This window comes from Notechis scutatus, chromosome Z (genome assembly GCF_049901735.1).
Source record: "Notechis scutatus isolate UNSWTSFEM ecotype Mainland chromosome Z, rNotScu1.2, whole genome shotgun sequence".
Taxonomy (NCBI): Eukaryota; Metazoa; Chordata; class Lepidosauria; order Squamata; family Elapidae; genus Notechis; species Notechis scutatus.
In genome coordinates, this window is record NC_142025.1 from 111,918,675 (window position 1) to 111,933,273 (window position 14,599).

Consider the following 14,599-nt stretch of genomic DNA (forward strand, 5'->3'; position numbering starts at 1 on the left):
AATTTCTTTTTTAAAAAAAATAGATACTAGATTCCTATTTTAAATTGGGAAATAAAAGATGTGATAGATAAGTAAATGTTTTTCCTCAGTGTCCACAAACAACCTCTGTTCTGAATATTTTTCCATGATATCTCTGAAAAGGAATATGTAAAGACTAAGGTATACATTCCAAACTCTGAATGAATTTCAGGAACTATTCTGACGTCCTGATTTCTACTTTTTTGTTCTCTTAAGGTACTTCTCAAAGTGATTCAGTGTCCCAGAAACAAAACCATATGGAAATCCTAGAAGGAGAAAATGCCACTGTGCCTTGTGTTCCAAACTAAGCAATTTGTTAGTTTGCAATTCTAATAGTTTTCCTTCCACGACAGGCTCGTAAGCCTGAACTTCTGATTAGCGGATCGTGATTGGTCGTTTTTGGCTAATCTGATTGGCTGATGGCGGGTCGCCGCTGATTGGACGCTCCCAGCGCGGCAAACTCAAATCATTGGGTGTTTGACAGCAGCCAGCTCTATAAAAGGAGCTGCTGCTGCCCAAGTATTTTAGCTCTGTTCTGAAGTCACTAATAAAGAGTTGGAGTCACTATTTGATGCCTCGTCTCCGTTCTTTGTGCCCACTCTCCCAGATATAACACTGGCGACGAAGGTGGGATGCGGAGACGATAAAGCTGACTGAGCACTCGCTGAACACAAACAGAGCACGTGGCTGATAGCACACCAATAGCGGCAGAATGACCAGCGGCGCCCTACCACCCACTCCATTTGACCCAGCCAACGAAGACTGGGACTCGTATATGGACAGGTTTCAGATGTTCCTGGAAACCAATAACCTGAAGGATGCTACGCCTGGCAAGAAACAAGCTGTATTCCTGACCCATTGCGGTCCCGCCGTTTTTAAGATGGCAAAGGCACTTGCAAAACCAGCAGAAGTCAAGATGATGGAGTGGGACAACCTCGCCCCAATCCTCCGGGCCCATTATGCCCCAGCGGTGCCAACACTCATCAGGAGACACGAGTTTTACCAGAGGGACCAACAGGAAAGCGAAAGTGTTGGAGACTTCATCGCAGACCTCAGAAACCTGGGGGGACTCTGTGGCTTCGCAAATCTAGAGGAAGCTATGAGAGATCGAATCGTTCTGGATCTAAAAGACCCCACAACCCAGAGCAAGATCATGGCAAAGGGAGACATCGGCCTCGCAGATGTCATCGCCGATGCTACTGCAGCAGAAGCAACCAGGAAGTCGGCAGCTCGAATGCGCCAAACGAACGGACCGCACCGCCAACTCGCCAGTGACACTACAGTGAGAAGCACAAAATGCCAGTGAGAAGCACAAAACGACCACCCACCATGAAGACCTCGAATCCTCATCAGAAAGCGAGGAAGAAGAGGTCAACAGACTCAGGTCAGAACGCGATCAGCGAGACCAGCGGAATCGCAAACCTTCGTATCAGTGTGCTGGATGCGGGGGAAACCACCCGCGGTCAGACTGCAAATTCCTAGATGCCCTCTGACGTTCCTGTGGAAAGAGGGGCCATATTACAAAGGTCTGTAGAAGCAAGCGAGGGTCCAGCCCAAACCGAAGATAAATTAATTTCCGGCAGACAACAGGCACCCCACCAGTAAATCGGGACCACCCAAGCAACCAATGAAACCACTACTACAGAAATCGAGCACCAGCCACTTCTACCAGACGAGAAGAGGCTCACCAAATCATCACCATCGGCCACGCGTCATCCCTTGATGCAAGAAAAATCCGAGTAAGGGTCACCATTGAGAATCGGCCATGTGTTATGGAAGTCGACTCCGGGTCTTCCCTATCAATGGTCTCCTGGAAAACCCTCAAACAGCTGATCCGTGACATCTGTCGCCAGGACCTCAGCCCACAGAAGATTATATTAAAGGACTACCAAGGAAATAGGATCCCAGTCGCCGGTTCCAGCCACGTCCAAGTCTCCTTCAAAGACCACACCGCAACCCTACCTCTTACCGTCGTCGATAAAGATCGACCCAGCTTACTAGGCTTGCAGTGGTTCGCGCCTCTAGGAATCGAACTGGCGGGCATCAACCAGACCGAAAGCAATGACTGGGAAGCGGCCCTCGTCCAGGATTTCCGGGAAGTTTTCACCGAGAAGCTAGGCAAGTACAAGGGATCCCTCATATCGTTTAATCTCTGCCCTGATATTGTGCCCATTCGCCTTAAGCCTCGTTGAGTGCCCTTTGCACTCAAGCCAAAGATTGATGAACAATTGGACAAATTAATAGCCCAGGGCGTGTTGGAACCGATTGACCACGCCCGATGGGAGACCCCAATTGTAACCCCCATAAAACCTGACGGATCTCTGAGAATTTGTGGGGATTACAAGGCCACCCTAAACCACGCACTTCAGCAGAGCGCTTACCCCGTACCTGTGGTCCAACACCTTCTTCATTCCCTTGGGGGCGGAAAAATATTCTCAAAATTGGACCTAGCCCAGGCGTACCAGCAGCTGCCCGTAGATGCAGAGACCGCAGAAGCCCAAACTATAGTCACGCACAGAGGTGCATTCAAGTGTAATAGACTCCAGTTCGGAGTGAGCGTAGCACCTGGCATCTTCCAAAGTCTGATGGAAAGGTTGCTGCAAGGCATAAAAGGGGTTGTGCCCTACTTCGATGATGTCTTGATAGCCGCCCCCACTAGAAGCCTACTAGAAAAGCAACAAAGAATGGTCCTCTAAAAATTTAAAGACGCTGGCCTGAAGGTCAAGAAGGAAAAGTGCCAACTATGCACTGAGAGGGTTGAATTCCTTGGTTACCTTCTTGACAAACAGGGAATTCACCCTACTGAAAAAAAATTGGCTGCAATAAAAAACGCCCCTATACCTAGAAACAAAACAGATCTCCAAGCCTTCCTGGGACTCATCAACTTTTATAACATCTTCCTACCCCAGAAGGCGACTGTTGCTGAACCCCTGCACAGGCTCCTCGACAAGAAGGCTTCCTGGGTCTGGGGACGTCGAGAAGAGTGTGCTTTTCAGCAAGTAAAAGACTAAACAGACTATTTGCCACACACGGGTTGCCAGATGTCTTGGTTTCAGACAATAGCCCACAATTCACCGCCTTGGCATTTGAACAGTACCTAGCAGACCGGGGGATACGCCACGCCTTAACATCGCCGGCTCACCCTGCGGCCAACGGTAGGGCTGAACGAATGGTCCAATTCACAAAGAAAATCTTACACAAGATGGAGCAAGGGAACATCCACGACAAGGTGAACAGGATGCTTCTCCTCCAACACATTACTCCAAACAGCACCACAAACAAAACCCCAGCCGAACTCCTGATGGGCAGGAAACTTCGATCACACCTTGACCGCCTACACCCTGCCTACACGCCGGAAAAGCCCCTGGGTTCCAGCAGCAAGTATCGCACGTTCAAGGTAGGCGACCCGGTTTTTGCAAAAAACTTTACCAGTGACCCATTATGGGTCCCCGCTACCATAACTCAACTTATGGGTCCCCGTTCCTACCGTTTACAAACTGCTGATGGGAGACTGTGGAAGTGCCACATAGACCAACTACGCTCCAGGTTGGCACCTACCCCCTTCACAAACCCTGAACTCCAAACCAGGGTGGGAAGGGAAATCGAGGGGGCCGAAAATGAACTAGTATCCGACCCAGTACTCGAAACCCAGCAATCAGTGCAACAAAACCCAGAATATTCACCTTCCGAAGAAGAGCCGGAGCAGATGGTCATCTCTCCACGAAGCAGCACTGCGGCATCGGCAGACTCAGAGAATCCAGATGACAGTCTTGACGGGAGTAGGAATGACAACCCCGAGTCACCCAACAGAGAAGTCAGATCATCATTACCGCCGAGCTCAATGAACAGCCCACCGGAACCAGAGTCTGGGCAAAGACTGGTGGAGCAACGCAAATCAGGTAGACAGGTGAGACGACCTGCCTACCTGCGAGAATACATCACCCCACCCTTGAGATGGAACCTAGGGGGGAGGGGTGTTCCGAACTAAGCAATTCGTTAGTTTGCAATTCTAATAGTTTTCCTTCCACGACAGGCTCATAAGCCTGCACTTCTGATTGGCCCGCTAATAGCGGATCGTGATTGGTCGTTTTTGGCTAATCTGATTGGCTGATGGAAGGTCGCCGCTGATTGGACGCTCCCAGCGCGGCAAACTCAAATCATTGGGTGTTTGACAGCAGCCAGCTCTATAAAAGGAGCTGCTGCTGCCCAAGTATTTTAGCTCTGTTCTGAAGTCACTAATAAAGAGTTGGAGTCACTATTCGATGCCTCGTCTCCGTTCTTTGCACCCACACTCCCAGATATAACACCTTGTAACTTCACAACTATCAGCACTACTCCATACATTTTTTGGTACCGTCAGTATGAAAATCAAATACCAGAACGGATCCTGAGTGCTGACTAATTCAGTTCAGAGGATAAGCACTTCCAGGAGGGAAAGTTTTCTACCACCTTAGTTTTGGGGAATCAGAATTCAGTACCTCTGAACATTAGAGGAGTCTCTCTGATAGATGAAGCTGTTTATTTCTGTGCTCTGAACCCCACCATGAATGATGTCTATATATAGACTCACACAAAAGTCAGTGAAGTGACACCAAACTCAACTCTGTACAGAGAGTTCTGTCCCACTAACCTCTAATTCATCCAAGGAATGATGATGATGATGATGATGATAATGATGATGATGATGATATTATTATTCACAAAAAACAACAGTGTGCACAGGAAACGAGGTAACTATGCTGGGTTTCATATCACAAATCATTAGCCGAACACTTCCCAAGCGTTTAGGACTGCATGATGTATTAGTGGATTATGTGAGCAGATCACAGTAAGGTGGTCTTCTGCAGCTGACCAATGATGATTTTGTCAGTACCAATTGTTTTAAGTGCTTGCCTAGGTCTTTAGGCACAGCACCCAGTGTGCCCGGTGCCACTGGAACCACCTGCACTGGTTTATGCCAGAGTCTCTGCAGTTCGATTCTCAAGTCCTGATATCTGGTGATTTTTTTCAAGTTGTTTCTCATCAATTCTGCTGTCACCAGGTATGGCAATGTCAATGAGCCACACTTTTTTCTTCTCTACAATCATGATATGGTATTGTGTTCCAAGACTTTGTCAGTCTGTATTCGGAAGTCCCACAGTAGTTTTGCATGCTCATTTTTGACCACTTTCTCAAGCTTATGATCCCACCAGTTCTTTGCTACAGGCAGATGGTAGTTGTGAATTCCAGTGAACCATCTGAGAGACTGTGTTGTGACGTTATTTGTAGTCAGTCCGAGCGATTGTCTTGCAACAGCTCAGTATGTTGTTGTTGTTGTTGTTGTTGTTGTTGTTGTTGTTGTTCTTCTTCTTCTTCTTCTTCTTCTTCTTCTTCTTCTTCTTCTTCTTCTTCTTCTTCTTCTTCTTCTTCTTCTTCTTCTTCCTATTATTATTACTATTACTATTATTATTATTGTTATTATTGTTATTATTGTTATTATTGTTATTATTGTTATTATTGTTATTATTGTTATTATTGTTATTATTGTTATTATTATTGTTATTATTATTATTATTATTATTATTATTATTATTATTATTATTATTATTATTATTATTATTATTATTATTATTATTATTTTGCAGTCATCCCCATCACCTCTAAAAAGCAGTGGAGAGTGAAAGAATGATGATCCTACTGGGCTTTCTAAAAGAAAAAACAAATTTTTACCTCGCATAAACCAGGATGAATACAGATCCAAAGGAACAATTTATGGAGAATTGACATTGAAGTATGCATTGGCAGAATGGAAAGTAAGAAAGAAGAAGGAAACAAAATAAGACTGTACAGTTGGGACCAAGTGAATGTTGGAAAGGAAAGCTGTAGAGATACCAGTAGTGAAGGCTACATTTGAGACAAAAGAAGTAAAAGAGCACTTGGTCACCATAAGAATGGACTGGATCTCAACTCACTTATTACAAAAGTCCATTATGTGGAGCAGCACCAATAATCTTAATCTTAATCAGAATAGAAATAGAAGGACCTTGGAAGTCTTTTAGTCCAACCACCTGCTCAAGCAGGAGACACTATACTATTTCAGATAGGTATCTATCCAGTCTCTTCTTAAAAACCTCCAGTGATAGAGCACCTACAATTTCTGAAGGCAAGTGTCTATGGAAATTCTTAGTCATTCAGCTCATAGCTGTCCCAAAGGTGCTTTTTCCAGAGGCAACTAGACTTGACTGTTTTTTCTTTGAAGATGTTTTGCTTCTCATCCAAGAAGCTTTTTCAGTTCCCAAGTAGCTGGAAAAGCTTCAGCTCCCAAGAAGCTGAAGAAGCTTCATGGATGTGAAGCAAAACATCTTCAAAGAAAAACCAGAAAGTCTATTTGCCTCTAGAGAATTTGGGATTTCTGAAGGCAAGCTGTTCCACTGGTTAATTGTTCTTACTGTTAGGAAATTTCTCCTTAATTCCAGATTGCTTAGCTCCTTGATAGTTTCCATCCATTTTTTTGGGGTGAATATAGATCCAAAGAATCTATATGGAGAATTGACAATGAACTTTCTGGCCACAAGAAGAATAGACTTGAAAAAGTGGTGGAGAATGAAAGATCCTATACTGGATTTTCTAAATGAAACATAGTTATTTTTCACCAGGAATAAGCCAAAAAGATTATATCTCCCAGGAACCATTATGGAGAACAGATGTTGAAGTATCTGGAGACAGAAAGGTCAATGAGAAAGGAGGAGGAAAAACAGTAAACCTAATGGTTTTGAACTAGGGATTTTATGATTATGAAAGAAGAATAGATTTAGACTTAGAATAACGTTATTGTCACTTTAAATGTACACTAATTGGCATTTGTTAAAATGAAATTTCATGGCATATAACTCTCAAAAGGTCACCACCTCCAATATACACTACATAAAAATGACAAAATAAATGAATACAAAATTATGCATATACCCATATACCCACATACATTATATAACACAGAGAAATAACGTAGTCTAGACTGGATGTATACATGGTGAGAAAAATGAATCTTGCAATAGAGGTACCAACAGTGATTGTTACACTTGGTGCAAAGAATGTGAAAAAGCATTTTGTCCCAATAATAGGACTGGATTTCATCTCACCAATTACTAAAGTCCATTATTTGGAAAAAGGTAAAGGTAAAAGTTTCCCCTATCCAGTTGTATCCAACTCTAGAAGGAGGAGCTCATCTCTATTTCTTAGCCAAGCAAGTCAGCATTGTCCAAAGACTTTTCCATGGTCATGTGGCCAGCATGACATCATGCCACAATGCAGAGCATGCAGTGAAACCAGAGTTCTTTTACCTTCTCACAGAAGTGGTACCTATTGTCCTGCTCACATTTGCATGTTTTCAAAGTGCTTTGTGGACAAGCAGTTGTGGAAAGTAAGGGGAGCTCACCCCATTGTGCAGTGCTTGGGTCTCAAACCTGGGCTATCATCCCAGTATCCTTAACCTCTGAGCTATTGCATCCCCATTCTTTGGGACAGCCCCTGTATAATTATATTAATCCTTTATTAGATCCTTGGAAAAGATGTGATAGTTATTAAATACAAAACCCACTCAGATGACTTCATAGGTAAATAACAACAACAATAATAGGGCCACAAAATAGGCAAACTACTACAAAATGAAGAGGCTAAAGGAGCTTTAGAATTCCAATAGACAAGCATGTGCCACATAACACAACCGAGTTAACAAGTATCAATAAGGAAAGATAAAAGAGTCTTGATAGTGGGCATGGCAGTACCTGGAAATGGGATAGAAGAGAAAGAACTGGGGGAATAAAAACAAGAAACAAAGACCTGCAAACAGAAGTAGAACAACTATGGCAGAAGAAAAGAAACACAGTACCAATACCAATAGGCACCTTGGCTTCAATCCTAATATACGTGGACCACTGTTTGAATACTATTGACATTGACAATATCACCATTAGCCAATTGCAAACAGCAGATTTATCTGAATAGAATAGAATAATTTTAGGGTCACTTTGAATATACACTGATTGGCATATATTAAAGTGAAATTTCATTGCACAGCTCTCAAATTGTCAGCACCTCCAATGTACACTACATAACCATGACAGAATGAATGAATGAATGAATGAATGAATATGCATACACCCACATATATTATATGACACAGAGAAACACCACTGTCTAGTTCAGATGTAAACATATACATGGAAAGATAAATAAATCTTGCAAGTTAACCAGACAGATGGTCTAGGAAACAAAGCTGTTACACAATCTGGTAGTCCAGCTAGAAATACTTTGAAAAATCCTCCCAGAGGGGAGCAACAAAAAAAGACCATAAAGTGAGTGTGTGGGGTCTCTAACAATGCTTTGAGCTCTAAGCACATTGCACTTATAAGCAGTATCCTGAATAACAGTGTGGAAAGGGAACTTCATGAGGACAGTGGTAACACCCAAGCAGGAAAAGCCCAAAGGGAACATCAAGCCAGCCATAAAACAAAATTGCATAGGAAAGGGAATCAAATAAAAGGTATTAAAGAAGCCCCTTAGACAACCCCTGACAGGATTTAAAACATTAAGAAATACAAACACAAGCACTCACACACAAAAGGAGAAAAAGTATAAAATTCAGGGGTTTATTATACAAAGGGAGCTAGCCCGAGGAACGCAGACTTCTTGCTATCTCTCGCCTTCCTGAAAAATAAAAAGAACCAGCTTCCAAGCAGTTGTCTGAATCCTTGCACTGGAGTGCTCCCAGCAGGAAAACCGAACCCTCAGAAGAAAGGCATTTTCCAGCCTTTCAACAATTGGCGACCATGAAGGTTTTCCAGCCAACCCTGCCACCGGACCGGGCCAGCGGATCCAAACCCAGCCGGCATGGACCTTCTTTGTCCAGGGACAACATCCACGGACCCAGCCCGGAAGGCATAAGGGTAGTAAAGGGAGTCCTTGGGCTTTTCTGCTCAACAGCTGCTTGAAAGCAGGTGAGTACCACTTCAAATTTATAATCTTACTAGGGAGGGGAGTGGAAGCGTGAGTGTACCAGGTGTGTGATTGTGGGTTTTCTCTGCGGAAACAGTGGGATCTCACCTCCTCTGTGATTACCAGCCGCACCCCAGCTAGCTGCTAGCTCCAACAAGCCATGACCGGCTGGATTTGGGAACGCAAGGGGTGATCACGGAGTGTGAGTCCTTCTGAAGGACGTAAGAAAAACCGAGTGGGCTGAGAAAGGAACTGGTGTTGGGAAATAAATAGAAAGCAGAAAAAATAGTCCCGGTGCATCCCGCAAGCAAAGCCCTGTGCAGTTAGAAGGGGCCCGTACGGCTGCTGGCAAACAAAATTGGAAATAGTTTGCCTTACAAAGCAGAGCAGGTCCTTCCAGATCCCCACCTTTAAGGGAGATCTGAAAACTGACAGCGGAGTGTGAGGAGGGGCCCGTACCGGGCTGCTAGGGGGCAGACGGTCCTCCAAGATCCCCATTTTTTAGGGGGGGTCTTCAAACTGAAGGCGGAGTTTCCCTACGAGAAAGGGGCCCGTACTTCGTGTGTAGGGAAACTGGAGTCCTTTCCAGACCTTTTTTGTCTGAAAACTGACGGCGGTAGCCCGGCTAAACCAAAGTAATCCCCACATCAGGTAGGGAATATGGGAAGTTGTAGCTCGAGGGCAATGGAAGAGACCCCTTAGATAAATTACTTGAGGCTTGGGACGAAAGGCTAGTGCCTGTCCTGCCTGGAATGAATAAAAAAGATGCAAAAAGAATTTGCAAAAAAATGGGCTTTATTGCGAGATGACACGGGTAGACAAATTTGGCCTGATAGCGGTACTTTAGATTATAAAACCCTGAAAGCACTTAGAACATGCATTAAGCCCAGCCAAATACCCTATTGGTACTGCTGGGCTGAAATTGTTAGGACCAAAGACCTGACTGAGAAAAAAATAATAATAAGGAAAAGCCTGAAACCCATTGCAGGGAAGGGAATACTGAGGCACAGATTATGGCTCCCCTTTTAAGCAAGCCAGTGCCAGGCAGAAATAGGGGACAACTAGAATATGTTTTTACCCACACCCCCTTCTCTGCCTCTGACCTAGTCATCTGAAAAGAGGATACCCCAGCTTTCAGGGCTGATCCTCAAACAGTTATTAAAACCCTGAAATCTATCATAGACAGCCATAATCCATCCTGGGGTAACATGACTCAGCTGTTACAAGTCTTTCTAATGAAAGACGAACTATTAAAACTGTTTGAAAAAAACAAAAACAGACCAAATAGCCAAACCACCAACTATCCCTGGTCAGGCAGCCCCAGCCCACATCGCATGGCCAGTACATCACCCTGACCAGGACTATAATGATACCAATCAATGGGATGAACACTAGAGCAAAAGATAATTTACTAGAAGCTCTAGAGGAAATAAGAAAAAAAAAAACCTTTAAACTAGTCTGAATTTTTTTTAAAAAAAAAAAACAACACAAAGGGAAAAGGAAAACCCTGATGCCTTTTGGGTCCGCCTGACAGAAGCAGCTATTACATATGCCCACCTAGACCTTAGCTGCCTGAAGGACCAAAGGATTTTAGCTTCAGCCTTCGTGGATCAGTCCACCTTAGATATTAAAGAACATTTCCACCGCTTTGTCTCTAACTGGCCAACCTTAGACATAGCAGAGTTGCGCAGGATTGCTAACTTTGTCTATGATCAAAGAGACAAGCTGAAAGAGGAAGAGAAAGATAGAAAGACAGGAAATAGAAAGACAGGAAGACTTAAAAAATGTTTGCTGTAATGAAACATGATGCCAGACAAATGCCAGGTAAAACCCCCTATAATTCAAAGAAATGCTGGCATTGCGATAAAGCAGGATGGTCGCAAGGCAAATGTCAGCATTGTTATAGGTGCAGACAGGAAGGTCATTTCAGCAGGCAATGTAGGCAACACCCCTCTTGCAACCGGTATCACCCACCACCTAGGAACATGAGGCCAGCCAATAATCCAGTCCATTACACTGAGCAACAAAGTTTCAGTCACCAGGCACCACCCAGCGCTCCCTTTCCTCCAATAAATAATAACAATAGACATCAATGGGAGCAAAGAAGAGAACATGATTTACCCCTTTCTTGACTAGAGCATGACAATGAAAGCACTGAATTCATGGCTACCTTTAATGGGCTGGCTATCCCCCTAGAAAATGGCCCAGAAGGGGAACCCATTGTCACCATTCTTATAGGAGGAAAGAAATACAATTGCTTAGTTGATACTGGAGCCACCTCCTCATTAATTACTGAACCACCATATAAAGCTTCAGTGGCTGAAGGGGCTCGGGATAGCACAATGGGAGGAGGGGGGAGGAATAATCCCTGTAAAATTTACCCACAACGTACCAGTAGAACTAGGACCTTTCACAGTAGACCATGCATTTACTATTTGCCCCCCAGTCTCCATTGTCTCTACTAGGAAGGGATCTCCTATGTAAAATGGGAGCTACCATAACATGAGACAAACAGGGGCTGCAATTGGAAATCCTAGGAAAAGGCACACACAAGACAATCAGGCTGATAACCAGCAACACAGGGCTTCATGAAGATTTTTAAAAGCCTGCCACCCTCCTTATGGGGCTGGGATACATCAGAAGTGGGACTACTTAACGGAGACACACCTCTCCTGGCCACAAGTGCTCCCAATTGCCCTCTTTTATATCAGAACCAGACCAAGACAAGATATAGGTATTTCCCCCCTTTGAGATCCTTTTTGGTCACCCCCCTCCATACTCTACAAAGCCTAGATCCTCATTCCCTTTGCTTAGATAGGGGGGATAGGGTTCTCTCTTCTTATCTTACAGCCCTGCAAAAGAGACTACAGACCCTCTGGACCCAGAGTGCGCTGACACAGACCTTACCCCTGGAAGAAGCCCTGCATCCATATGAGCCAGGAGATTGGGTGTGGATCAAGCTCTTCACCAAAACCTCCCCTCTACAACCCAGGTGGAAAGGACCCTACCAAGTTTTACTGACTACACACACCACCATAAAGGTTGCAGAACAAGACTCTTGGCTACATTGGACACATGCAAAGCCAGCAGTCATAGACCAGAGCCAAACTCCACCACAATCAATCCCACCCATCAAACTCAAGAAAGATTGGGACACAGATCAATGGACGCTTGCAGCATTCTTCAAAACGGTTGAACCACACCATTGTGAGGAACCAAGTGCAAACATTGCATTACACAAAACTGGACTCCTAGGTGTTGAGTTATAAACTATTTTTTTTATTTTTTCTCTCACCTTCTCCATTTTTTCTTTTTTAAACCTTTTTTCATCGTATTTTTTTTTAACAAAAAGGACTTTAACCATACCTTACTCATAATTTTTGATACTTGACCTTTTACATTTTTTTTACATTGCTATTAAAAAAAAAAGGAGAGGGGGGGAGGAAGGGAAGAAAAGGAATCTAGCAATGGGGAACATGAAATGCAATATATACTATGTATTATTATCTGTAACAATTGTAACATTTGTAACACAAACAACTGCGTTCCTGGAACCAAAGCTTATCCCAGAGAAAGGAAACATATGGGAATATTTAGCAAGAGAAATATTCAACACCACTAACTTTTGCTTAGCAGGAGGGAAATCATAATGTGACTGGGTGCAGCTCACCTAGGGTCACAGAATGCACCAGTCTTAGCAACACAGAACTAAAATGCAACTATACAGAGACCATATCATTTTCATATAGTTACCTGAAGCTCCCACCAGGATGGTTTTTCCTTTGTGGCTTAAAATCCTACTCATACCTTCCTGCAAATGCCTCAAATGGTCCCTGCACCTTGGGAAGGTTAACTATGCTTATGCCATCCTTACAGAGATGACACAGGAGAGCCTTCCAAACCCTAGACTCAGACAGTGATTCCAAAATCTCCCTTCCCATAAAAACAGAATATATCTCACTGGCAATATCCTTGGTAGGGGTACCTGGATTGGCAGTGCGAAATTCTAAAAAATTTGAATAGACTAGCATGTACCCTGGCAAAAAAAGCTTGAATTCGACCTCCCATGCCCTGGATACCCTTAACAGAGAACTGAGGGAGGTCAGAGAAGCCACCTTGGAGAATAGGGCAGCAATAGACTTCCTTCTCTTGAAGCATAACTATGGCTGCGAAACATTCAAAGGGATGTGTTGCTTCAATCTGAACGAAACCTCAGAACTCGTAGGGAGGGACATCCACCACCTGAAAGAGCTATCTCAGAATATTGGTCAGGAGCAATCATTCCTGGACTTTTCATGGCTCTTCTCATGGATGCCAGATTTCCATTGGCTCAAAATCCTTATAACAACCACAGTCACCATTTGTGTCTCTGGAGCCCTCATGTGTTGCCTCTGTCGATGCATACCGCCCTGCCTTAGCTGCCTAAAGGCCTGTATTCCCTCTCAGAAGAGAAAATTAAAGGGGAGACAGGCAGCCATGATAATGATCCAGATTGATCACAAAACCAAGTATACCCAGACATTCAATCAGAGACCACACTCTAAAAAAAATAAAAATAATGAAGGATTGTGGAAAGGGAACTTCATGAGGACAGTGGTGACACCCAAGCAGGAAAAGCCCAAAGGGAACATCAGGCAAGCCATAAAACATAATTGCATAGGAAAAGGAATCAAATAAAAGGTATTAAAGAAGCCCCTTAGACAAAAGCCCACATAATTAAGAAAACTAAGGAAACAAGAAAAGAAAACCCTTACAAACATAAGACATGCCAAATCAGCTAAACAAACAGACAAAAGACACAAAATATATTGCAAAGGAGACAGACAGGAGATTGCCACAAAACAAATATAAGAAAACATTAGGAAACTGATAATCCAATCAAACTACCCTGCAAAGTTTGCCTTCTGCACCCCACGGAGTTTACCCTCTGGCGGAAATGAAGACAACCCCTGACAGGATTTAAAACATTAAGAAATACAAACACAAGCACTCACACACAAAAGGAGAAAAAGTATAAAATTCAGGGGTTTATTATACAAAGGGAGCTAGCCCCAGGAACGCAGACTTCTTGTTATCTCTCGCCTTCCTGAAAAATAAAAAGAACCAGCTTCCAAGCAGTTGTCTGAATCCTTGCACTGGAGTGCTCGCAGCAGGAAAACCAAACCCTCAGAAGAAAGGCATTTTCCAGCCTTTCAACAACAGGAAATGAACTTCCTATACTCCTCTTGGCTGTCCTTACCCCTCTCTGTATGGACTTTCTATCTGAGGCACTGCTACCACCAAACTTCTACCAACAAGCTTTAATATCATCAATGAACAATATCTCCCTAGCTCCATAGCAATATCTCCCTTCTTTGGGAAGGTCTCAGTTGATGGATAAAAATGCCAGTCTGAACATCTGGCTGACTGTGCGGCTAAACATCATTGCTATTGCTATTTCAAACCCACTGCCTCGCATTATTTAAAATGAAATAATAATCTGTGAGTATTTTTAATATATTATAAACATGACATATACGAAACTTATGGTAATATAATTTCTGTGCCATTCAGTGCATAAAAAGTGTAATTGTTTTTCACTGGCTAGAATTCCAGGCATGGCAAACCT